This window comes from Pteronotus mesoamericanus, unplaced genomic scaffold (assembly GCF_021234165.1).
Source record: "Pteronotus mesoamericanus isolate MK-2021 breed Mesoamerican mustached bat unplaced genomic scaffold, CSHL_Meso_final contig_82, whole genome shotgun sequence".
Taxonomy (NCBI): Eukaryota; Metazoa; Chordata; class Mammalia; order Chiroptera; family Mormoopidae; genus Pteronotus; species Pteronotus mesoamericanus.
This window is the reverse complement of record NW_026555265.1, coordinates 14,850,959-14,876,698: the sequence shown is the minus strand read 5'-3', so window position 1 is coordinate 14,876,698 and position 25,740 is coordinate 14,850,959. Positions and strand designations below refer to the sequence as shown.

General features: G+C 36.4%; 1 pseudogene; it reads left to right on the top strand.

The window, feature by feature from the left end:
* The window catches only part of LOC129079814 (ceruloplasmin-like), a 30,871-nt pseudogene extending 8,726 nt beyond the window's left edge, over nt 1–22,145 (top strand).
* Nucleotides 22,146–25,740: the final 3,595 nt, after the last annotated feature.

Sequence of the window (25,740 nt, the reverse complement as noted above, 5' to 3'; positions counted from 1 at the left end):
TAATAAAATTATATATATTTCAAATACAATTCTAAAATATATCATCTGTGTAATATATTGTGTGTCACAACCCAAAGTCAAGTCTCCTTCCTCATTTAAATCTTGAATAAAGACCACCCTTGTATAATTCCCAGGAAAGAAAACACATTATTCATTCACCAAAAAATAAATAATAATAATTGTAGGAGACACTCATGAGCTACATGTTAGTTGGCAGAAATACTGTTCTGCCCTCATCACATTTCCTAGTAGATGAGAATTAACCTCTTGGACAAATTTCAGTGTCAAGAGAAATCACTATTTTTTAGACAGTATCTCCTCTCCTATACATCTACACTCACAGCTGCCTGATGATGTTGGTGTAAAAGTGGGAAGAGAAAAACAACAAATAGGGTTTTCTGTTTAACGTGGAGTGGGAGAATCCCAAAAGATGGGTAAAGGAGGAGAAATTGGCCATGTTTCAAAGTATTTTATCGAATGAAGAAATTGTTTGCATAGTTATCAGGATTCTACCTCAAGAGGTAGAAATCCAAAATGAAATTTTAGGAGAAGAAAGAATGGAGAGCAAGGCCCCAAATTCAGAACTGAGATATTAGCTCCAGGTAAAGTAAACTATGCAGAGGGCCACCTTTGGACTCCAGGGGGCTACTTGGAGGTCACACGGATGCTTCTCGATGTCATCGGTCCCATGCCTGACCTGCAGTGAAGAAAATACAAAAGGCAACTCAGGAGTCTAGATCTCTGTATCTAAGATCTAGGGACATGATATGTGCACAATAAATATTTGTGGAATCCATCAATAAAGGTCAGAATAGTCTGTTAATATACTGCCTGCCTTGTTACAATTTAGTCTAGAAAGTGGCCAAGCTGGGCATTTAGATGGAAACCAACTAAAGGAGACCTAGGGAGACAGGAGTCAGGAGAGAGGAGGAGAGAAATGCATCCTTTACTCTAAAAATACAGATTTATATGCATTTTTGGCTTAATGGAGAATGCCTAAGTCACATTCAAAATAGTGTTATCCAATGGTTACCATGAACATAGTGCAGATTATGTTTCCTAAATGCTCTCTGACCTCATAATACTATGGGTCTGCAAAAGGAAGATGGCCATCTGGAGCCAGGCACACAATATACATAAAGGTGGTATGCACAGGAAAAGCAGGGGCCTGGCGCCCAAAACAGTAACTGTGTGACAAGGATGTACCCCTCCCATGTAGACACTCCCAGAGATGTGACTTTAGGACTTGTTGGGCTAATTCTAACATATTTCTTAAATTTCATTGTAGCAATTGAGCCAGCCAGAATATGTGGGTCTCCCTCACTCTCTTAGTGGAATTTGCTATAAAATAATCTCTATTTTCCTGCCTTGATCCTGATTATCTAGGGAAGAAAAAAAAAGTACTTGGCATTTTGAACTATGAACACTAGATGACGATCTTGAGTACAACTCCTTAATTCAAGTCCAATAATGCAGGTGGATCAGTAGATGGCAGTCAAACCCACCCTAAAGTACCGCGGCCACCTTTCTCCTACAGAGAAGTGTTGAATCAGCAAGGCGGGAGGAAATGAGATGAGTGGCTGTTTGCCTCCTCCTTTTATGCTTGGTTCCTTAGGGTTTTGTCTGTGGAGATGCAAGATTTTACTTTTATATTTTAAGTTGAATCAGTTAGAATCATCAACTTATTTTATAGCAAAAGTCATTATTGCAACGAGAAAGTTTTGCTGGTTTTTGTTATTATTTGTTTATTTCAGGAGCACTTGGTTGGAAACTCCAAAAAAAATACCTACAAGTTTTATAGTCTAATGTTCTCTCTAACTAACGAAAACAAGAGCTGGTATATCAATGATAATATTAATACATACACTGAATCTGGCCAAATAAATGCTAGTGCTCTGTCCAAGATTCAAGGAAAGCAACAACATGGACTGTAAGATTAAAATAAAAGAAAGAAAGAAAACTTTCTCATTTATAATATCGAGATTCTTTACTTGAATTTACATGTTTCAGTGTTTCGCCCAGGGTATGTTGGTTGATGTACAAGGAAGGCCTCTAGTAAATCCTGCTGATCTCCAAAGTTTCCTAGCAAGTAAAGTCAGGTAGGTGCATTTGTTTTCTAAAGCCTGATATTGATGAAAAGTTGATGTAAAAACATAGAAAAGGTGTCATTTTAAGGTAATAAAGCATTATGGGAGAACAGAGACATAACTGTCTAGGTATTTTATGAAAATGTGTTTCTACATAGAATTTTTCGGAAAAGATGTTCCCATTATCTCAGTCACCTGTATCCTTGCTCTGTTCTTTCATGGCCTTAGATTCATTCTATTCTTTTCCTCCTTCGCTTGCTTTCTACACTTCCTTATTTTTTTTCTCTTGCCTCTAAATCTTTGTGCTGCATCACTTCTAATCATATACAATGTTTATGGCCTCCTTTTTTTTGTAGAACACAAATCAACTCTTGTTGTTATGCATAAGGACAATGTTGACATGTTCAGTTTATGTAAATACATAGAATTTTTATGCAATGTGGACCTTGTCTACCATGCTTCCTAGGTTAATTTATACTTGTTTTCAGCAATTAATGGATACATGTGTGGAAATCTACCCAATCTCACCACGTGTGCAGAAGACAGGATCAAGTGGTATTTTATTGGCATGGGTGATAGTTTTAATATACATGCCATCTATCTCCATGGACAAACTCTGATCTCTCAGAATCACAAGAAGAACACCATCACCATCTTCCCTGCCTCAGTGGAAAGTGCCTTCATGGTGGCCAAGGGCCATGGAGAGTGGGTGCTGGGCTGTCTGCTGTATGGTAAGGATTTATTACTTTTACATTACACAGAGTAGAGTCAGAGAAATTCCAAGGTTACAACCCATTATAAGTGCCTTATCACTAAATAAATAAATAAATGAATGCCTTATCTTTCAAATGGAGAAACTAACACCTAAGGAGGTGATAGGATTTTTAGAAAGTCTTTTAGAAAGTCAGTGAAGAGGTCAGGCCTGGACCCCAAGTCTCCCACACTTTTAACTCTATGATAATAAACCCTTTTAGGTATATAGGGGTTTTGTTGTTTTTACAAAAAAAAAATTTTTTTATTCATTCATTAGCCTCTGAGCCTTACAAAAAACCTGAGTGTTGGACAGAGAAGGTATTATTACAGATTTTTTTAAAATTGAGAAAATACATTCCAAGAGAATAAAACACTTGCCAAAAACCCTATAAGAATCAACACCACAAATTTTGTAGGCACAAATGCAATTGACCCTTGAACAAGTGGGTAGTAGAGACAGTGATCCCCCTTGCAATCAGAAATTTACATATAATTTTAACTCCCCCAAAACTCAACCACTAATAACCCACTATTGACTGGAAGTTTTACCGATAACAAACAATCAATTAACAAATATTTTCTATGTTATATGTATTATCTACTGCATTCTTACAAAAAAGTAAGCTAGGGAAAAGAAAATCTTAAGGAAGAGAAAATAATTTATGGTTCTATACCAAATTTATCAATATCATAAGTTTATATCACCTGATTAAAAAAAATGGAAAAATACACATATAAATTGATCTGCACAACTCAAATCTGAGCTGTTCAAGGGTCTACTGTAATTGTAATTCATTACTTAGTAAATTTCTTTATTTTAGTTTACTTCCCACTTCAATCACACTTTCCATTGAATAATAGGCTGGCCAGTTATGATTATTGATCTTTTCTATTTTTAAATATGACCAAACTCTTACATATAATCATGTAACTGTTTTGTTTTATTTTTTGAATCATAGAAAAGACTGCTATTAAAACTGAAGCCTTTAATTTTTCTTTCTTTGTACAAAAATGGGGTTTACTTCTCTGAATAAAACCTTTCTTCTTTTCTAAGTCCCATTCTTTGGTTAGCATCATGCTTTAATTAATTATTAAACAACTAAGCAACAAGTGTTTATTAAAATTTCCTATGTGCTGTGTGCCTCCCAGGGCTATGGGGAAGAGGAGAACTACACACAGCCATTGTAACGCTAGGGCTGCATGTAATGATACTAGAAAGAAATATCACTTTCATCACCATTCCAGGCCCCGCCCCAAAGATTAATCACTGTAATCCTGTTTATTATACATTTCCACACAATATGTATGAACATATAGAAATGAAAATACATAACTATGTTTTGTGTGTTGTTTTATATAATTTGATTGCACTGCATATAATATTCTGCTCCTTGCTTCCTTCACTCATCGATATGTCTTGAAATGACATTCCCCATCTATTTAACTTATTCTTTTAAAGTATGAACACAGTTTTCCATATTTGGGATGTATTCTAATTTATCTATCAGTTTGCCTACTGATAGACATTTAAGTTGCTTCCACTTTTTTTGCTTATTAACAATGTTGTAGTTAATACTTTTTTATTTTATCTTTTTATGCATGTGTAAATACTGCTCTTGGGTAACTACCAAGAAGTGAAATTACATAATAGAAAGGTTTTTAATTTTAACAAATGCTGCCAAATTGCCTTCAAAAAGCCTACATTAATTACACTCCCACCCCTGCTGCTCTGAAATCAAAGCACAGACTGAGGTCCTCATGAAAGTGTACCTGCCTTGATTTTCCTCCAGGCTGCCAACAATTAATCTAATAAACCAACTAACTCATTAGTGACTAGTCACAACAATACTATACCCACAAGGGAAGACTTTTTTGGCCAAATAGACTCTCAAATTCTTTTCAGTAGGCAATTGCCATCTGCCTCTCTGAGTTAGTCTAAACCTGCTTATTATTCTCTGATAATACATATTTCTCTAACATTCATCGTGCATCCTGGCTTTGGTACTTGTTTCATACATTTTAGGTTTTGACACAGATTCCATAAATAATACCTAAAATTTCTCGGAGAAAGGGGACGTTCCAATATTGTTGTCTAAAATGAAAAATATGTATGTAGACTACAAAAAATGTTTTAATAACATTCTCTGAGTTTACTGTTTCTCAGAGAGTATGAATGCCTTTTTCAGTGTAAGGAATTGTCAAAAACCTTCAGAAGATGTTACTAGGACACATGTTATACATTACTATATTACTGCTGAAAAACATCTTGGAACTATCCTCCTTCTGGTATATATTTCTTCATTAAAAAAACTTTTACTGCACTTGTAAGGTACTGATTCACTGATAAAAGCATTCATGGTTATAAAGATGAACATATAGAACAAATAAAGATGAACATATAGAACAAATAAAGATGACTGAAACTTTTCAGAATCCAGCTACTGCTAAAAAGGATTTAAATATCTTATAATAAAAAGATTCTGATAAAATAAAGGTAGAGAAATAATTATATCAATAATTGGAGAAAATTGAACCTAAGGATCTTTGTCACACATTTTTTCTCTAAATGCCTTGGCAGCCGATGCAAAGGAAAACATACTGCCCATAGTTCTTACCACAAAATTTTAAAATGGATCTATTTTATAATTACGAGGCATTTAAGAGCATAGTGGATAGTGTTCTCAATAACAATTTTAAAAATATTAAAAACATTCTTCGTGTGTAATTTATACTTTCCTATTAGGATCTAAAGGCAAGTAAATCATTTCCTGTGGCATCCTTAAATTAAATTATATAAATAATTTTTTACTCAATAACATCTAAGACTATATATTATCAATTGATATATAAATAACCCAAAACTAAGACTGAAATACATTACTGCAGCATCATTATTTAAAAGTGCATAAGAAATTTTTCTGATAGTCCAGCTGCTAAATCTGTTTAACAATTTGAAGATTAGAGGAATTTTAGTCATTCTGGTCATTTGAATAAAAGTTGTATGTCAGAAAATATCAAGTTTTAAAACCACCAAAAATAATGTTTTCCATACTATTTATTTTTGTTTAATTCACTCATAAAAAATTGAAAAACCTAAACATATCTTATCAAATGAGTATTTTCTTTTCTTACATTTTAAGCTCATCAATAAATTATTCAGTCTGTTTAATGTAAATTTTGTATCAGTTGTGAGAAGGCTCTCTGAGCTTAGGTCAAAAAGTAGATTCAGAATTAGGTCCAACTCTCATTTTATATTGACTAAAGTAAGTATGAATTAATAGATTCTTTTGACTCACTTGACTCTCCTGGCTATGATATGCTGTGATGTCTTAATTACTGCAAGTCACCAATTCATTGCTGGGGAAACACTTATTCTCAGCAGGCTCCATTTTATTTTATTATGGTAAATTTAAAAATTAGAATGACATCTCTTATGTTAATATTCTCACATTTGTGCATATGCTTGTTTTAAAAGCAATGTTTGTTATCTACCTGAAAAACATGACATAATGTCTTTTAATTTTTATTCCAAAAGAAAATTTGTAGGTAAACAGAGATACTTGTATACCAACACATAGACAAAAGACTGAAAAGATATCAATGATATCCATGTAAAATATTGGCAATGGTTATATAGATGATAGGATTATAAGGTTTTTAATTTTCTTTGTTATATTTTTCCTTATTTTCCAGATTTTCTACAATGAGCATGAATTACTTTTATGAATAAACTATAAGTACTTTAAAACAGATGTGTGTAGATTTTGGCTTTCTTTTCACATGATCACTGTAAATTTAAAAGTTTTCTTTTGTGTATCTACTTTTCATGCACAGTGAATCTCAGCCATATTTTGAACAAAGCTCAATCAGAATTGGAGGAACTTACCAAAAACTAGTTTACTGTGAATATACGGATGGTTCCTTTCAAATGTGGTAGGCAAAAGAAGAGCACCTTGGAATCCTTCATAAAATTCTATTCATAGTTGGCAAGGTTATAAATACATACCATTTATATAAATTCTGTTCAATTAAAATAGTATTCACCAAATCACAGTTTTACTGATTAGCTGTCATTTTATAACCTCATGAAAACAATCTGTCCCAATTCACACAACTTTAAACTGTATTCTTTTTTTAATCATATTTATTCTATTACAGTTGTCTCAATTTTTCCCCCTTTGCCTCCTTCCACACATCCCACCCCTACCCCCCCGCCCCCGGCTCCCACAGTCAATTCCCACTCTGTTGTCCATGTCCATGGGTCATTCATGCATGTTCTTTTCTGGTCCCTTCCCCTTCTTTCCACCGTTCTCCTCTTTCCCCATCCCCTCCGGTCATTTTCAGTCTGCTCCATGTTTCCTTGCCTGTGGTTTATGTTGTTCATTAGTTTATTTCGTTGAATAGATTCCATTTATAGGTGAGATCATATGGTATTTGTCTTTCACCGACTGGCTTATTTCATTTAGCATAATATTCTCCAGTTTCATCCATGTTGTCGCAAAAGGTAAGAGTTCTTTCTTTGTTTCTTTCTTTTTTTAAAATGCATATTGATTTTATTTATTTTTTAAATGTCAAAATCCATTATGAAATATTAAAAAATTTAAATCCATCCTAAAACCTCAGCAATTAAACCAACATGACACCAGACAGAAATAATCAAGTAGATCAATGAAATATAATGAGCATTCTAGACACAAACATATATATCTAACAATGTAATATATGATTAAATTGATATTTCAAATCAATGACTAAAATAAGGCTTATTCAACAATAAGATGCATGAACCACTATTACTTGAAATAAAACAAATGTAGAGCCCTATTTCACACATTATACAAGAAATATTCAGGTGAGTTAAAAATCAATATGCAAAATCTAAGGAGTTTTAGGAGAAAATATAAAATAATATTTTTCTTACCCTGAAGTAAAATATTCAAACCCAGAAGCTATAAAGTAAAATATTGACAATATAACTATATTAAACATTTAAGACTGCACAGTAATATACATATAAAAAATGTTAAAGGACAAGTAATAGAATAGGAAAGTATTTGCCACACATCTAAAAAAGGGTTAATAGTTGGGTTTTTTTTTTTTTTTTTCCCTTAGGGAAAAAATTCTACAAACCATTAATCAATATTGGATAAAGAATACCAAAAAGTTATTTAGAGCTTTTTAAAAATAATAGAAATAGGCAAGAAATATACAAAAACAGCTTTACTTTCAACAAATAATAAAGTAACAACTAAAATAAAATATCATTGTCTTAATCAGATTGATAAGGATTAAAAATACTGGTCATATCAAGTATTGGTGACTGTGAAAGGAACATAGACTTTTTTTCTTGATCTTCTTAAAGAAGTCCCTTTATCATATCTTGCAATGCTGGTTTGCTGGAAGTGTATTATTTTACTCTTCTTTTGTCTGGCAAACCCCTTATTTCACCTTCTATTTTAACTGAGAGCCTTGCTGGGTAGAGCAGTCTTAGTTGCAGGCCTTTGCTCTTCATGACTTGGAATACATCTTGCCGTTCCCTCCTGGCTTGTAGTGTTTCTGCTGAGAAGTTAGCTGCTAGCTGTACTAGGGCTCCCTTATATGTTACTACCTCTTTCTCCTTTGCTGCCTTTAAGATTCTCTGTTTGTCTTTGATATTTTCCATTTTAATGATGATGTGTCTTGGAGTGGGCCTCATTGGGTTCCTCTTCAATGGGACCCTGTGTGCTTCCTGGACCTCTGCGACTTTTTCTTTCCTCAAATGAGGGAAGTTTTCCATCATTACTTTTTCAAATAGATTCTCTATCCCTTCCTCCTCTTCTTCTCCTTCTGGTATCCCTATTATATGGATATTATTATGTTACACATTGTCCTGCATTTCTCTTAATGCCTCTTCATTTTTTTGTTGTTGTTGTTTTGTTTTGTTTTCATTTGCTTGCTCTTTCTGGGAGCTTTTTTCTAACTTGTCCTCCAGCTCGCTGATTCTATCCTTTGCTTCATCCAGCCTGTTTTTGATTCCTTCTACTGTGTTCTTCAATTCAAAAATTGTGTTCTTCATTTCCTCTTGTCTCTTATTGATGGTTTCTATGTTCTTTTCCATGCTGATATAGTTTGCAGTAAGTTCTTTGCAGTTTCCCTGTAGTTTTTTGAAATTCTCTCTGAGCTCACTGAGCTCATTGAGCTTCCTTAGAACCATTGTTTTGAACTCAGTATCTAATAGTTTACTTGCCTCTATTTCATTTAGTTCTCTTTCTGGGGATTCCTCCTTTCCTGTAGACTGGGGGGTGTTTCTTTGTCTTCCCATTACTTGCGAGACTCTTCTTTTTTGCTTTTGGTTCTTAAATTGATCCGTCTTGATGGTGTGAACTTCTATGGTAGGAGACCACTGTGTTTTCTTTCTGGATCTGCCTCTGGATGATGTCAGATGCTGATTCTGTCTGACTTTAGGCAGTCTGTTCGAGACTTCCAAGAATCTACTGTTTGTGGCTGTCTCCTTCAACTGTTAATCTAGCCACTCTGCATTCAACAGGCCGGCTTAGAGATACCACAGGGCGGGGAAGAGTCCCTCCTGGGAGCAGGGTTATTGGGTCCTCTCATGCTGTTACCAATCAGGAGAGTGGTCTGCCTGAGCCAGGTGGTTGCTGCCATGTACGGGAGGAGTCAGCACCGGGATCCCGGCAGCTACTCTCTCAGTTGTCTCCCCAAAGCCTCCTTCCCCAGTCTCTCCTCAGGTGTCTCTGCCCCTGCCTTTGCTGGAGACCAGGGTAAGTGGCTGCAAATAAAAATTTATGCATTGGCCCTTTAAATGGCACTTTGTATCTCCCACTGCCCATCTCTGGCAGAAAGCAACCCTGCCGCTTTTGTAACTGGCTGTTACCTGTGCCCTTTTTGTACTCTGGTGCTATAACCTGCAGAACCCCACTTATGGTTTAGACCCCGCCCTTCTCAGGGGGATCCAACTGGCTGTTTCAATATCCTTCTGGTGCTGCCACCATGGGCACCCTGCCCACCTTCTAGAATCTTTACCACACTCCTTACCAGTTAGGTGCTAAAGCTGATTCTTCAGTCTGTCCGAGGTTATAAGTCTCCTCTTTTCCTATTTTTCAGTTGTTTGTTCCAGGTGGTTTCTCCACAATTTAGTTGTAATTCCAGATTGGTCCTGGGATGAGGTCAGTGTGACTTCTGCTCACTCCCCTACCATCTTGATTCTCTCTAAACTACATTCTTTTGTCCCTGTAAGTCCAATAAGATTAATATATTCATCTAAAGTGACTTTCTAAGATCCCAAATCATCCAGATCTTTGGCAATTTGATGTATTTTTGGTTCATAGCTTCATCCCTTTAATGTGTTCTAGGCCCTTACCCAAATAACACAACTGACTATTACATGTATGAAAACCAGAACAACTACTAACTCTGTTGGTTACTAGTCCCTGTCATTAAGGTAGAGGCGGGAGATATGATCAATGTCACTTTCTATGACAGTGGTTCCCTGCCACTCAGTATTTAGCCTCATGGACTATGTTACAGCAAAGACAACGAGAGTCTTTCCACAAAACACCAGGAGGAAGTAGATAGAACTCAAGGGAAGGCCAAGCAAGCCATACTATAGTATGTCAACAAGAAATTAAATTTTCTACAAAAGCCATTGTGCATCCCACTTTTCACATCTTAACCACTCTGTGTACTTACTGTGGCAAAGTGATTCCTTTAGCCCCTTTCAGCTGTCACCCAAGATGCTGTAAGGTGAGCAAGATACAGTTCTTGCTCTCAGAGATCTCACAGTCTAACCTAGAATACTTTTGATCTTGGATCCTATTTTTAAATCATTATGTCTTACCAGGTATCCCTCCATCCTCATCACATGTAAATCTTGGCACAATATTTGTCTATAGATGGCACGTTCCAAGAGATATGGGTCCTACATCTATGGATCCCAACTGCCTTATCTGGTTACACTACTCCTCAGTAAATGGGACAACAGACACCAGCAGTAGCCTTGTAGGACCTCTCCCAGTGTGTAGAACAAGAAGTCTTGGAAAAGATTGTAAACAGGTGAGTCATGGAAGCTATGCCAATGTGAGTCTTGGTGAGAGTTTCCTGAGACAGACGGCAAAGAAAAGGCAGTGAGGCAGTCAGCATCTTTGATGTCTGTGTGCTGAGGCCTCCCAATTCTATTCTTTTCTCAACTCCAGACTTGTATCTTCCTCTGCCCAATGAACACCCACTCTGGCATGTTCCACAAACACCTCCAATTCCAACTTGACTATTTTAACTCCTTATCTCCCTCTGGATGGCTACTGCCTATCCCTCTCCCCTCTAAGTCATCCTCTTTTCCTCCCTTCTCTAATATCATCCTCCAAATCTACAAGGCCACTACCTTATTTTAGGCATCATTACCTCTTTCTGAATTACTTTAACCTCCTTACTCCTGTCCTCACTCTCATCTTGCATCAATAGAACTTCACATCCTTTCCTTTCAACTCTAGTTATAGCACTCTCCACACTAAAAATCCCTCCTCAATTTGATGACTCAGGAATCAACACGTCAGACCCTGCCAATCCCTCCAGGTTCATGCCTCCCTCTGCACCACCCTGAACACATCATCTGGCCTTACTTGCACAATTAGCTTGTTAGTCCCTGAGTAAGGAAGATTAATTCACATCTCTTTGATTTTGCCTTTCTCTCTCTGTCTGGAATGGTCTTTCCTCACTGTTTGCCTGCTAAAAGAGAAGAGATTTTTAAAGCTCATATTGAGGTTTTCTTCCTGCTTTCCAGACAATATTCCTTAAGTGAAGTTAGTTGAAGTTCCTGCAGATTATCATAGTTCTTTGTGTATGTTTCTATTAAAGCATTTATTTGTACTGGCCCTTCTCACTAGACTTTAAGTTCCTTGAAACCATACACAAGGTTGTATTTATTTATTGTAACAACCACAGTCCCTCTGCAGCACGTAGTAGGTGCTAAATAAATGCTTGATGAATGACTTTTCCTTGTTCCTCACTCACAAGTGAACTAATATCCAACTTGTTTTCTGCATTTATAATTCATGTGTAATAAAGGCTTGTAAATTCCCTGATATAATTATATGTATAATTTAATGTATATTTTATTTAAAAATGTGACTATGTATCATATACATTTATATGAAGACATATATGTCTCATAATTCTTATGTACATATAATTTTTATATTTTATCCAAAAGTAGAAATATTTAAATATATTTTATTTCTTTATAAATGCTAAAAATGCAGATTTTCTAGTGTTAAAAATATTTTATTTAACTTACTTTCTACAAAACATCCTATGAAAAGTTACTATCTGTGATTATCTGATTATATAGTTTAGTTTTATGAAGCTTTGGTTGTAGGGATCCCTAGAGTAAAAGCTTTATATGAAAACAGCTGTAAGGATTTCTCCAACTTCTTAGTTCCATATAAATTCATTCTCTGGGATTCATGCCTTTATATGAAATGTCTGTAAGTGGGGAAGTTAATCAATCAAGATTTCTAGGAGTATACAAGTCTCCTTGTATAGGAAATCTTGTATGCAGATTAACTATTTGACTAGATTTTGAATATGGACATGTATTCTTCATATCTATTCTTTTTTTTCTTCTCACTCACAGGAGGGAATAGACAAAGAGTTTTACCTTTTTTGGGGAAATATAATTTCCCAATAAAAATATTGTCTAGTAGTGTGATTCAATTTACCAAATATTTACCAATGCATTTTTGATGCAATATATTGTTTAGCTATATGTGATACAGAAAAGAAATGTATTTCTCTAAAAGTACTGGTATTTATTGACAAATTAGTGGACCAGACAGGTGGGGTGTTTCTTGGTTGGTTGGTGGTTTTTGAAAGTGTAAGATGTAGTGGGAAGAAGATTGGCCTGGAGACTCGGACTCTGGTCTTAACAGTTCCATTCAATATCTTAATGGCACTGAACAAATAATTGCTTCTCTGGCCTTAGTTTCCTCAAATCTAAAAGGAAAGCATTGACTAAGATCATCTTGAGATTCTTACACGAATGAATTGCTTTACGATTAGTCTTTTGTTGAGTTTCAAGAGATGTCATGCTCTTGTCTTTGTCTCAAATGTCTTGCAGCCATAAATGGATACATGTATGGAAATCTGCCAGGACTGAACATGTGCTTAAGAAACAACATTTCATGGCATGGGCGTAGCAAGATTTGCATGGGATATATTTTCAGGAAATACTTTCACTGCCCCAGGAGAAATGGAGGGCACTATAGCTCTCGTTCCCCACAATTCCGACACTTTTAAGGACACCCGATTCCACAGGTAAGTAGGGAATCTTCTCCTTCAACCTGAAACATCTTTAAATATGAAAACAACGTCATTATTTGCACTAAATATTCTGTTTGTACAGAAAAATAAAAAGTTTATACAAAGTGTTTGGAAAATTTTGCCCCGTTCCATTTAATTTATAGGAGTATTAATATGTCATTTTTCTGTACACAAAAAGCCTCTTCTTGTTTTCTCTTCCTGGACTTCAGGCTTTAAATCAGCCCACGCTCCTCAAAAGCAATGAAAATGTTTTGAAGCATTTGACCTTGTTTTCTTTCAGTTATCTTCCCCATTTCTTACTCGCCTGTCCATTTGTTTTCAAAACCTTCCTTTTGCTACTACCTTACCCTCCTCTCTTTGCCTTCCTCTCCTTATGTGTCTCCTTTGCTACCTTTGCTCCCAAGGGGAAGGTTTAGACTCCAATGAGATTGACTGTTGCTGACAAATATTTTCTGAAAAGACAACCCCACATCAGAGAATTGTTTTGGGGGTCAGAAGAACTGAGCTTCCACTCTAAACTTAACATTTTCATTTGTAAAATACATATCATAATAATTTACAGTTTATAGAAAGAAATAAGCAACAATCAGATCTGATTAAATGGAAGTAATAAAAATGAGGTGATGTGCCTGAAATACATTAGACTTTAAAGGGAATGTTAGTGTCTTCTTTTATCCTGTATAACCATCCTCACAAAACAAAACAAAAATTTCATCTATCTTGGCCAAAACTACTGGCACCAATCATATACTGCCTACACAATAAACTAGTTACTCTATAAATACCTTGGATTGGTATCTTAACTTTTTGTGATATCAGAGATTCATTTGACTACATTTTCTATATTTAAAAACTTTTAATTTTACTTTTCAAACAACATCTGTGATTAAGAGTAGTTAAGGAGGGGCGGGGAAAGAAGAGATCTTTCTCTAACATTCTTTCTCTTTTCTGTTGCAGGCACTCACTCAGTGGCAAGTTATTGCCAGCCCCGCACAGCTCCTTACTCTCCTTTCCTATGAACTTAAAAAAATTTCTTTGCCTGCTTTTTCTTCTCTTTCCTAAAGAACATCACCTATGGTAAACATGTGGAGACACCAACTACATGTCAAGCACTGTGCTATATGAGAATCATTTCATTCTCAATAAATTCTCTTTCCCAAACCCTCTGAATCTAAAGGATTTCCTTTTCTGTCCATCTTCTTGAATCTTGCCCTTAATAAAAATTAATAGCAACAACAGAAATATGTAATGACTTGAAAGTGCTATGAAGGTAATATTAAGAAGCAGTGTCAGAATTTGATGGGCATAAAATTACGAAAATAAAAGACAACAAGGATTCAGGTAGAATTTACTGCTCTGAACAAGGCTGGAATATTTTTGCTGTGGTGATTTGTTTTATCATGGTTATTCTTTGGGGTTTTTAATGTAATAGGCTGATTCCCTTCGACTTCTGTCATGTTCTCTGCTCTCTAATCTAAGCTACTATCATCTCTCCTGAATGATTTTAACAGCCTCCTAACAGGTCTCCTTCTTTCCAAACTTTTCCACTCTAGTCTGGTCTCAGCACAGCTGCCAGAGTGGCCATATCTCACGCATCAATTCAAAATTCCACAACGGCTCCCCATTTCACTAAGTAAAGGCTACACAGACTTTTCAGTGGTCCGCAAGGGTCCTTGGGACTCTGCCTTATATTCCCTACCAATCTTGTCTCCTAGTACTCTCACCGTTGCTCACTCTATCCAGGCACGCAGGCCTCTTAGATGGTCTTCAACTACACCAAGCAGACTCTTTCCTTGGGAGAGTTTGCTACCCATTTCCCCTAGATCCACCATTCACCTCTCATTAGTCTTTGCCCAAATGCCATCCTCTCATCAAGGCCTAGCTTGATCATCCTATAAAACACTACCCATTGATCCTTTGAGCTCCCTCTCCCCCTCACACCCCGAGAGTTCTCAATCTTCCTTACACTGTTCTACATTTTTTTCTTTAATCCATTGCATTTATTATCTTCCAACATACATAAAAGGTATTCACTATGATTATTGTCTGTCTCTATAAGACCTTGCAATATAAACTGTAAGGGCGAGGATTTTTAAAACTATTTGTTTATTGATATTTCCAAACTGCCTTGAAATATGCCCAGCATAAAGAAGATACTCAATAAATAATTATTAAATTAGTGAAAGAGTGAGTGAACTATCTTGCTACATTTCTTTGGTGGTTATGTCTTACAGATGACTTCACAGAGAGAAAAGAAGTCTGAATGCAAAGCTTTATGAATTCTTTTCTTACTCATCTCTGGGAATTTTGATGTGGTTCTTCTGACTTCAGAAAACTATCAAGGAGGCATAAAATATAAATACAAAGTGAGGCAGTGTTCAGAGGCATATCCTGCTCAAACTCTGTACCGACAGGAGAAAATTATTTATATCGCAGCTGAGGAAATTGTGTGGGATTATGCTCCTAGCAGGAAGTAGGAGAGAAAACTGAAACATTTACAAAGAGTGGATATGTATGGTGATAACTTCAGTCTCTAACTGGAAGGCTTCATTCTGTAGTTTTCTTCCCTTGTCAGTGTGTATGTGTTGAATTTTTTTGTGTTTGGTATGGTATGTGTGTATATTATATATGTGTGTGATGGGTATGTGGGTGGCACGCATGCTTAGAAAACATTTAATTACAAATAACTTCAAAATATGTATGTATGAAATCAAATTACAAATGATTTCAAATCTTTCTAAATATCTATTTTTCTTCTATGCATTGTTTTTTTCCTGTCTCTCTTTTCCATTTCGTGCATCTTATTTTCCTTATGTGTGTTACCCTCTACTTGGATCACTACGAGATATGATAAATGTAACTTCAGCTACATCTAGCATTTGGAATCAGTCAGATTTTCCTTTTGTCTTCATTTGTTTCCATCTACATCTGTCCTTCTGAGAACCTCAAATTTCAGACACTGATTTTTTTTTAATTTTGATTTCTTTCTATAATTTCCTATTTTTTATTCATTTATCAAAACTAAAATTGTATCCCAAAAACATGTTTTAAAGAATGAAATGAATGTCCAACAATCTTACCAAAATGAATTCTTTTAAAAAATAATTACTTACCAAGGTAAAATAGCCTCTAGATATGAATAAATTGCATTATTTCAATAACAAGTTCATCCAGCCCTGGCTGGCATGGCTCAGTGGGTTGAGTGATGGCCTGAGAATCAAAGGTTGCCAGTTCGATTCTTAGTCTAAGCCATATGCCTGGGTTGCAGGCCAGGTCCCAGTAGGAAGTACATGAGAGGCAACCACACATTGATGTTTCTCCCCCTCTCTTTCTGCCCCGCTTCCCCTCTCTAAAAATAAATAAATCAAATCTTTTTGTTAAAAGTTCATCTATATGAGAACTTATTTAATGGTTAAATTAACTAATGTTGTGGTTTTATGTTTTTGTTTTCATTTTCTCAAAGTGAAACAGGCATATATTTGGATAGTATTGGGACATTTCTTGGATCCAAATACAAGAAAGTTATATACTGTCAAGAACGATGACATTACATTCACAAAGCAAACAAAAAGAAATGAAGAAGAAAAACATCTGGATAAACTAGGCATTGACAGTAAGATTGGTTTCTGGGATTTGCTTCTTGTCCTTAGCGACTAGAGATTGTTGCACACATTGAGGATATTGTCAACTTATATCTTGATAGAGGAAATGCCTTTAATCCTAACTTTAATGTGTTTTATTGAGAAAAGAAGTGATTTATGTATGTTTAAGGGAAAATAAAGAGACCATGAAAATTAGCATGATCAATTTCAGATTATCTGGCTTCTTGTACTCAGAATCCAAGAATTCTGGATCTGGGAGCAACCTTAGAAATACAATTTAGAGACATTGAAATTAAAATGAAGCCCAGAAACTCTTCTATAGTGGGGGGGAGGTGTTTAAATTTAAGTGTTTAATATAAACACCTAAGTGTTAACATTTAATTTCATTTCTCTCCAAGAGTGAGAAAAATTATAGCCCTGTCTTCCACCCTGGACAGATCAGGTAGGAAACCAACAAGTCACTCTTGAGCACTTACATGTAACATTTTCATAAGTTACATGGCATTTTTTGGAAGTCATGTGACATTTCCATATCCCCAACTCTTGAGTCCTGCTATCTCTGTTATCTATCAGAGGCCATTTTTTGGCATGGGACCCTGAGAAGATGGATTTACATGTTGATGAACAGGAATGGTTATTGTTCTTGGCTCCTCTTGATCTTGTCCTTTTTTAACCTCTGGACGGAGGTCTGTACTACCCAGTTCCCACAGTTTTTAAGCAGCTCCTTATATTTAGTCACAGCGGGATGCTTGTTTTCTCTAGGATTCTGGCTGAATGCAACAAGATAAATTACACAATATGACTGTCTAGATCCCATCATTATTTATACAAAAAAAGAAAAGAAAACACTTTATAGAAAAGGAAAAACAAGCATAGTATATGGGAAGGTAGAATTGCCACAGAGCCAAAGAAGTGTTGACTTCAGCTTGTAGCCATTTTCCACCAGGTCTCTTCAGGGTTCTGATGTAAGTAACTACAGTACAAGTGTGAGGAGAGATCTTACTGCTTAGTTCATCTCAAAATCATCTCTGTTTCAGATTTTTAGAGCCACCAATTCAATCTCCTTTCAAATAGGAAGAAGATTTATAGCAAATGTTATACCTTCAGATCTTGGCCTGAGATGGAAGAGAGAGTAAAATGAAGAGGTCTTCAGTCTGTGCAAGAGAAGAGTGCCCTGGGTCACCACAAAGAGGCCTTGCTCTTCCTCCCAATTTTCCACTAGTGTGAAGAGGGGGAAGAATTAAAGGTTTAAATGATTAAGTTGATCAAAAAAGAAAACAAAGTGCTCCATTTCTAAATTGTGTGTTTTTGTATGCATTAACTGATACTCACCAAAGTAGATTTTTTAGAGATGGAGCACTTCTCCATCTAGATGACTTAAATTTTCCAGGCAAAAAAATCATGTTTTATAAATCAGCAATGATTCACTTGTTAAATGTGCTTGTGTTTCATTTGGCTGCATGTAAGGAAAAGGATAAGAATAAGTTACTGTGTAAATACTTAAGAGGACAAATGACTCATAATTTAAAAAAAGTAAAGATTATTTACACATTTTTCTTTTTATATTTTCTAGGCCCTTTAATATTTGCCACTCCTAGTGAGAAAGTCTGAATTGTCTTTGAAAATAAAGTGTCAAGACCATATTCTATTTATGCTCATGGAATAAAAGCACAGTATTCCACTGTTATTCCATAACAGCCAGGTAACTGCTTCGGAAGGAAAAAAAACAAAACCCAAAGCTTTTATACAAGAATATGAGGCTAATGTTCTTCCTTAAATATGGGTGAAGTTCCAGATGAGAAAGACCATGGACTAGTAAGAAGGGCCTGAAGAACTTGGGAGAGTTCCTTTTGTAAGTGGAGTTTACTTCCAGGAGGGTGTACCATGAGCACAACTCCCCAGCATATACAATTTCTCTTCTAGGGCAACCTCCATCCACCCTTCTACCTGTGCAGCTGCCAGGTATTCTTATATTCAATTTCTTCAACTCAAGTGCTAAAGCAGGAGTTGAGTACAAGGTACATTGTGTTAGGGAGGGGCGGGAAGGGAGTTGAGCTGCTAAGAGGAAGTGATGAACCATTTGTATTAATATATCTAAGGTATCACCAGTATAGAACATGTCATTCAATATTCACAACCTAGAAGAAAATTAAAACTTTTTAATGCAAATGTCCAGGAAGGTGACTCTGAAATGAAGATTTGTGCCCAGGTAGTACTCTTAGGGTCAATGACAATGGAGAGAAAGAGAAGAAAGCAGAACTGAGTAGGAGAGGTTGAACCGAGGTACAACGTCAATAAAGTCACAGCCAATGGTACAAGAAGTTTTGAAGATAGGGTGGCCTTCAGCTGTCTTGAGTTGGGGTGAGACAGCAGGCCTTTTATGCCCCTATGTCACCAGACCAATTTCATGCCAGGGGCTGGCCCTGTCCCAGCACGGTCTGGGAACTTTTGCATGTCAGGCAACCTCCAGGCTTTAGACTCATGCAGGAAACATTTCAAGAGTGAGTCAAAGTGAGAACAAAATCAAATTTTATTCAGGCAGAGACAGAGAAAGTCCAGGGTGCAGGCAGGTACCACTGTGAAAGAAGCAAAGTATGAGTTCTAAGGGACACAGGCCAACTCACAAGTGAGTTGTGTGCTAAGTCAGTCAGTTCTTGGGATTTTATGTGTTTCCAAGGGTAGGTTGTTTCTGAATTTTGTAGCACCAAATTCTGATTTAGTCTTTTGGTTGGGGCGAGGAGGGTGGTGGTGTCATTCCTAATATGGTTCTTTTCAGAAGCAGTTCATCCCTCTTCTACTTGTGGTGTCAGTTTTCATTGTAATGATGGTAGAGTGAGCTTTGGGGTCACCTCTGGTCAATATTTTTCTCCATCTTGCATGGTCCTGGTTTTAACCAGTTCTTATTGTTGTTGACTTCTGTGGCCACCACAAGCAATTCCTGTCATAAACTGTTTCCCTTTGATCATACACAGAAATACAAGCTCTGGTGAGAGGGCCTACAGGCTTATCGGCCCATGATGTGGGCTCCTACTTCCTCACTCCACTTGTCGGGATTTTTCCCTAACTTCTTTCTATCTTGTCTCCCCTGCAGCAGCCATCAGATGCAGGTTTGGGTGAAATGGGTTGACAGCCAGTGGATCCAGTCCAAGAAGTTCTGGAAATTAAGAGTAGCAAGGAAAGAACCAAATTCAAAAAGGAAAGCTTTATGAGGCAGAAGGAACGAAGATAGACTTTGACAGTAGTTGAAATATTCCATTTTGATTTTAAAAAACAGTCCTATGCTGGTACCAACATGAATCTCCTATCAAGGGTGTTTGCACGTCAGCGCTCAGCACTGATTAGTCAGGAAAACATCACACTACATGTATTCCACAAACACTTTTGAGTACCTGCTCTGCCCCAAGCACAGTGTGGTATGGAGGAAGGGGAGAGTTAGTAGTAAGTAGATCATTAAAGATTTGGAAGCAGGGAGGCTGAGGATAGGATTGACTAGTGGAGGATGAAAACTATGTCACAGGTGTTTGGGACGATTAATTCAAGCTTCTGGAAGTGGGAGATGTAAGATTATACAGTGAGGGGTGGGGGTGGGGCACCAAAACAATTCTTGCAAGAATCAGGAAGATTCAGATTCTGCAGGAGTGGGAAGGAGGTATATGTAATCCAAAAATTGGAAGATTCAGAGCTGGAATTCAAAACAAGCCTGTCACATTTCAAAGCTTGACTTATCATTATTATTGTTGAATGAATTAATTAAATATTTAATAATTGACATTTTTCAATGGCAGAATCACTATAAGTGTTTGATCCAGTAATCCTGACAAACATAATAGTCAACATTATTAGTGACAATGAACTTGCCCTGTGGCCAGATAATGAAACATCAAAGGCTTCATGTGCATCATATGGTCTAATCCCTAAAACTCCATTTTATGTGCATGAGGAAACAAAAGCTCAGAAATGTAAACATGTTGACTAAAATCACAAAGCCAGGAGCAGTAGAGCCAGAGTGGAAAAAAAAAAAAAAAAGTGAAGACTCTGCTGCTAATTATTTACATAGCTTTAGTATCTGCTCGTTATCTGGTTCTCCATAAAGAAGTATGATTTAGAAGTTCTATATTAATACACTGTATTTGCCTATTTCAGGAAATATCCAAACATATATTTGGCAAATTACTGAAAAAAGTGGTCCTACCTCAAAGAATTTTGAATGTATACCTTGGTTTTACTATTCCACTATAAACCCTGTTAAGGCAAACTTTAAACCAAATCTGTTTCTATCCTATCTCCTCCTAGAAATTATAATGAAAGGAAGAATGAGTTTGGTTTTTTTTTTAAAAAAACCTTAGTTCTATGTAAACTTTCTATTAATTAACCTAAATACTGCTCAGCTTTTAATCCTATACTGGTTTGCATTTTTCAAGAGCACAATAAATTATTATAGTATGATTACTTAGATATACGATATTTTCCAAAATGTCACTGTTAATTGGAAAATATATATATAATTATATAATAATGCCCTCTTCTTTGTTTCATAGAGTAGGATTTGAGTTACATAAAACAAGGTATGGAGTTTAAAAATTCTATGATTAATGAGAAATATGTACATATTACATACTTTTTAAAAGCCTTCAACTCTGGAGTTACAGTTTCGTTTCATTCAAGAAAAGAGTTTCTTCTTAGAACATTTAGTTATTTTGGCCACTTTCTGCCTGGAACAAAAATCTACTCAGACATTCAATCCTGAAACAAAAATGAACATAAACAAATCAAGGCTCCCCACTGCTGGAGGTTGCTGTGGGGACAGAAGCATCATAGAAGAAAGGATCTGAGGTCTTTGGACATCTCTGCCAACCAACTCCAATGCCAGGAAATTCCAATTAAACCCAATTTCTGTTTTTTAATTAGATTTTCAATAATAGAGCTAAATCCACGGAGGAATGTGTCTAAAATCCTTTTCAGGAGTTTATTGTTCTTTGAACTTCAACTCCATGAGTGAGATGACAATTTTTCTTTAATCAGGATTTAGCATATAAAACGTTATGTTCTTTACTCTCAGAATCTTAATAATTAAAAATTCAGGATCTGAATTCACTAAAACTGAAACTTGATTTTACTGTTTTTATTAATTGGGGAAAATTTTTAGTTGTGGAAACAGTTAATAATCTTGCTTTGTTTCTTAACAGTGGACCAGTAGGCCCTTTGAAAGTGTGTCGCAAAAACACCAAAGCCAACATAAATCACCATGTTCTCCCCTTCATGATTTTTAATGAGAATGAATATGATACTAGAAGAAAATATCAACACCTATTCTCTAGAACTGAGCCAAGTAGATAGGAATGGTTCTACTTTCGTCCTTAGCAACCAAAGGCACAGTAATGTCCACTAACTGACACCTCAACTGTAGCCTACAGATTGTTTCCTACAAAGCAACAGGTGAAGGTTGAAATTTGTCAAGCTCAGTATGGTTTAGAAAACATGGTCACATAGAGCTAGGGTGTATGTCACATGGACCAGGGTCAACAAACTTTTTCCATAAAGGGCCGGATAGTAAAGAATTTAGCTGGAGACAGCTGCGGGAACACAGGCACCATTCCATCTCTGCCATAAGCTATCTTCTACTCTGCTGTCATAGCACAAAAGCCCCTGAATACAACAGACAAACAAATGGAAGTGGCCGTGAATTAATACAGCTTCATTTATGAACACCGAAATTTGTATTTCATATAATTTCCACACATCAGGAAATATTTTCCTTTTTAACTATTTTTCAACCACTTATGAATTTAAAAACCATTCTTTGCTCATAGAAAATAGAAAAACGCAGTGAATAGGCTGGACCTGGCCTGAGGGCTGTAGACCACTATGTTAGCAGTGTGGCAAAGTCTTACGCCTCTGGAGTCATGTGAACAATGGAAAACGAAGAACATCAGTTTCCATTTCTGGAGGGTCTTACTGAACACTTTTCTGAACATTTTACCTGGATAAACACAGGAAAAGGTGGGGTTTGAGGCAATCTGGAAAGCACATGGCCCCACCCACTCTTCTCCACCACCATCACCAAATGACCTTCAGAGGCAGAACTTTTAAAATCCCCATGCTTGTCAACCAAAATTCTTTTCTAGGTTGATTGTGACAAGATTCATTCTGTTTGTGACTCCCCCTCCATCCACAATCACAGCAATAAGACCATTACTCAAATAAAAAGCAGGTAAACAGTCTTACTTAATCAAGTCATTAGGAACCTCAGGGGGATGCCTAGGTAAAGGAACCTTAACTAAGGCAAATTCAAATATGATCATTTTCCATTTCTTAGGTTTTTTTCCCCATAAGAAATATATGTAAACTTAAAATTAATTTAAGGACTACATCTATTTTAATTATCATCCTACTGGGTATCACAGAGAGCGCACAGCACTGTACGAGGCCCTAAGGAGATACAAAGGCCCCTAAGAGGGGCCGTCTCTCCAGTCGATGACAGCGCGGGGGCTGCAGACTGTGCATTGCTACAGTACAGGCTGACTTGCAGGCTGCCGTGACAGAAACAGAAACATAGGGCTGTCTTTTAAATTCCTATTTGAAAGTCAAGAAAGGTTTCATAAAGGAGGGGACACCTGAGTATTTAAAGATGCATAAGAATTTATCTAGCAGAAAAGGAGGGAACTGTGAGCAAAGTCACAAAGCACTTGCAGGAGAAAAGCTTACAGAATTGTGGAAGACATTGAATACCCTGTCAAGAATGTAGACTTGATCTAAATGAGGGTTTCTCAAGCTTGCCTCTACTGACATTTTGGGTTGGATAATTCTTTGCTGTGGAGGGCTGAACTCTGGCTTGCAGGATGTTTAGCAGCATCCCTGGCCTCCTACCCATAGATGCCAGTAGCACCTCCCCCCAAGCTGGGACAACTAAAAATGTCCCCAGGCATTGCCAAATGTTCCCTGGAGGGCAGAATTCTGTTGAGAACCATTGTGCTAAAGGCACCAGGGGCCCTGAGCAATGTACCAGGAAAACTAACTTGAAATAAAAGGGTTTTTTTGGTAAATTTTGTGTGTGAGCTGATTCGTCTTTCTGTAAACTGTGTCACTGGAGTACAGCCTGTAGAGGTTTAACAGGGTTTTTAACAAGTGGCAGTGGGGGTAGGTAAGAGGGACAAAGAGGGCAGGTGCAAAATGAAGTCTAGCTCAGTAACACAATCCAAGACTTAACCCTAAACTGCAACATTTGCAAACATAAAAAAAAAAATGAAACTCTCATAGCATGAGTAAGTATTTGAATCAATCTTTAAAATGTAAATTTATATATTATATTGTGTATTAGGCTTGGAAGACTGCAAGTTATGGAATGTGTAAGTGCCAGTTGTCAAGAACTAAAAATAAGAAGTCATGCCCTGACTTTGTGTTAGCAATATTAACAGTTAGGATGTGGTCTGCCCTAAGTAACAGAAAACCAAGTCAAGGAGGGATTATCAATGATGTTTGTTTCAAATTTTTTAAGAAGTTAGGCTGTAGGTGGCTTCTAGGGTTGGTTCAGCAAATTGATGATATGAGGGCCAGTGTCTTTAATTCCTTTGGCATTTTCCCTCATGACTACTATCTCATGGCTGCAGAATGGTTGCTGCAGCTCCAGCTATTATATCCAGGTTGAAGGCAGAGAAGAAGGAAAAAAGAGTAGCACCAAACCACATCTTTTCCTTTTATGAAGAAAACATAAAGTCTTCTGAGGAATCCTAGCCAACTTCTGCCTATGTCTCATTGGATAAACCCCTAATATCTGGCTACTCCTAACTGCAAAAAAGGCTGGAAAAGATCTTTTGTAGCCTCTATAGTAGAAATAACAAGGAGGAGTTGGAAATACCTTGTAGGTTGGCTAACAAACAACTTCTGCTTTAGGCAATAAGCAAGAATATTTCAAATCAGGAGTTGGTTAAATGAAGATTCAACCCAAAAATTGAAACCAAGTCAGACTTTTCTTTTCTTTCTTTCTTTTTTTTCTTACTTTTTAACTTCTTAACTTCGTAATAAATTAATAACCTGGAGTATTAACCAGCAAATCCCTGACTTCATAACATATTTTCCCAAAGTATGTCAATATGAATCTTCAGAAGAGGACTTTTAAAAATTAATATAGTAATAATTCTATTATAATATTGAACAAAATTAATACTACTTCATTCTTTGATATGGAAACTAATAAGGACTTATTATTAGTTATAATAATATCAATATTAATGCATGCAATTAACACTACTCCTCCCCCAGCCCCACAGATGCATCCAAGTCTGAGAGAGTTAAATTTATTGCTGATAAAACTAGAATATTCTTTAAGGAACTGAAAGTAATGTTGCCCAAATCTCACCAAGAATAATACTTAATTCACCCACTCATTCATTTATTTAAGAACACAATTCTAGACTTTGGGATTCAGAGATGGACAGGAGTCATGGTGTATTGAGATACATTTTAATTTAATGGAACTCATATCATGGTCAGGTTATGAAAACTGAACAGGTGTATAATGTGTCCTCAAACTGCAAGTAAATGTTATAGTAGATGCAAAATACAGAAAAGTGAGAGAGACAACAAAAACTTGGAATGTGATAGTTCATAGGTTAAAAATGATCCAGAGTGTCTCTCTTAATGAAATCCTATAATACCTGACTGCCTCCCATTTACCTGCTTTTCACTTTTGAGAAGAATTTGGCCTTAATTCTTATCCAAGGTTAAGGTCTTGTCCCATCCCCAATAGTCTATTGTTCAGCAAGACAAATGCTGACACTAAGACTTCCTAGGAATGAGCCTTCTTAGCATCATGGGACCACATTATCCAACCAAAAGGTTGGTCATCGGTACATTGTTTGGATTGATTTATGTCCAAAAGGGGAAACTTAGAGACCTAAACACGTAGGATGATGTGAACTTCCTAACTAAAAATGAGTCATGGCAGGTAGTCATGTTGTAGGCTGTTATCTTCCTTTTTCAATCTT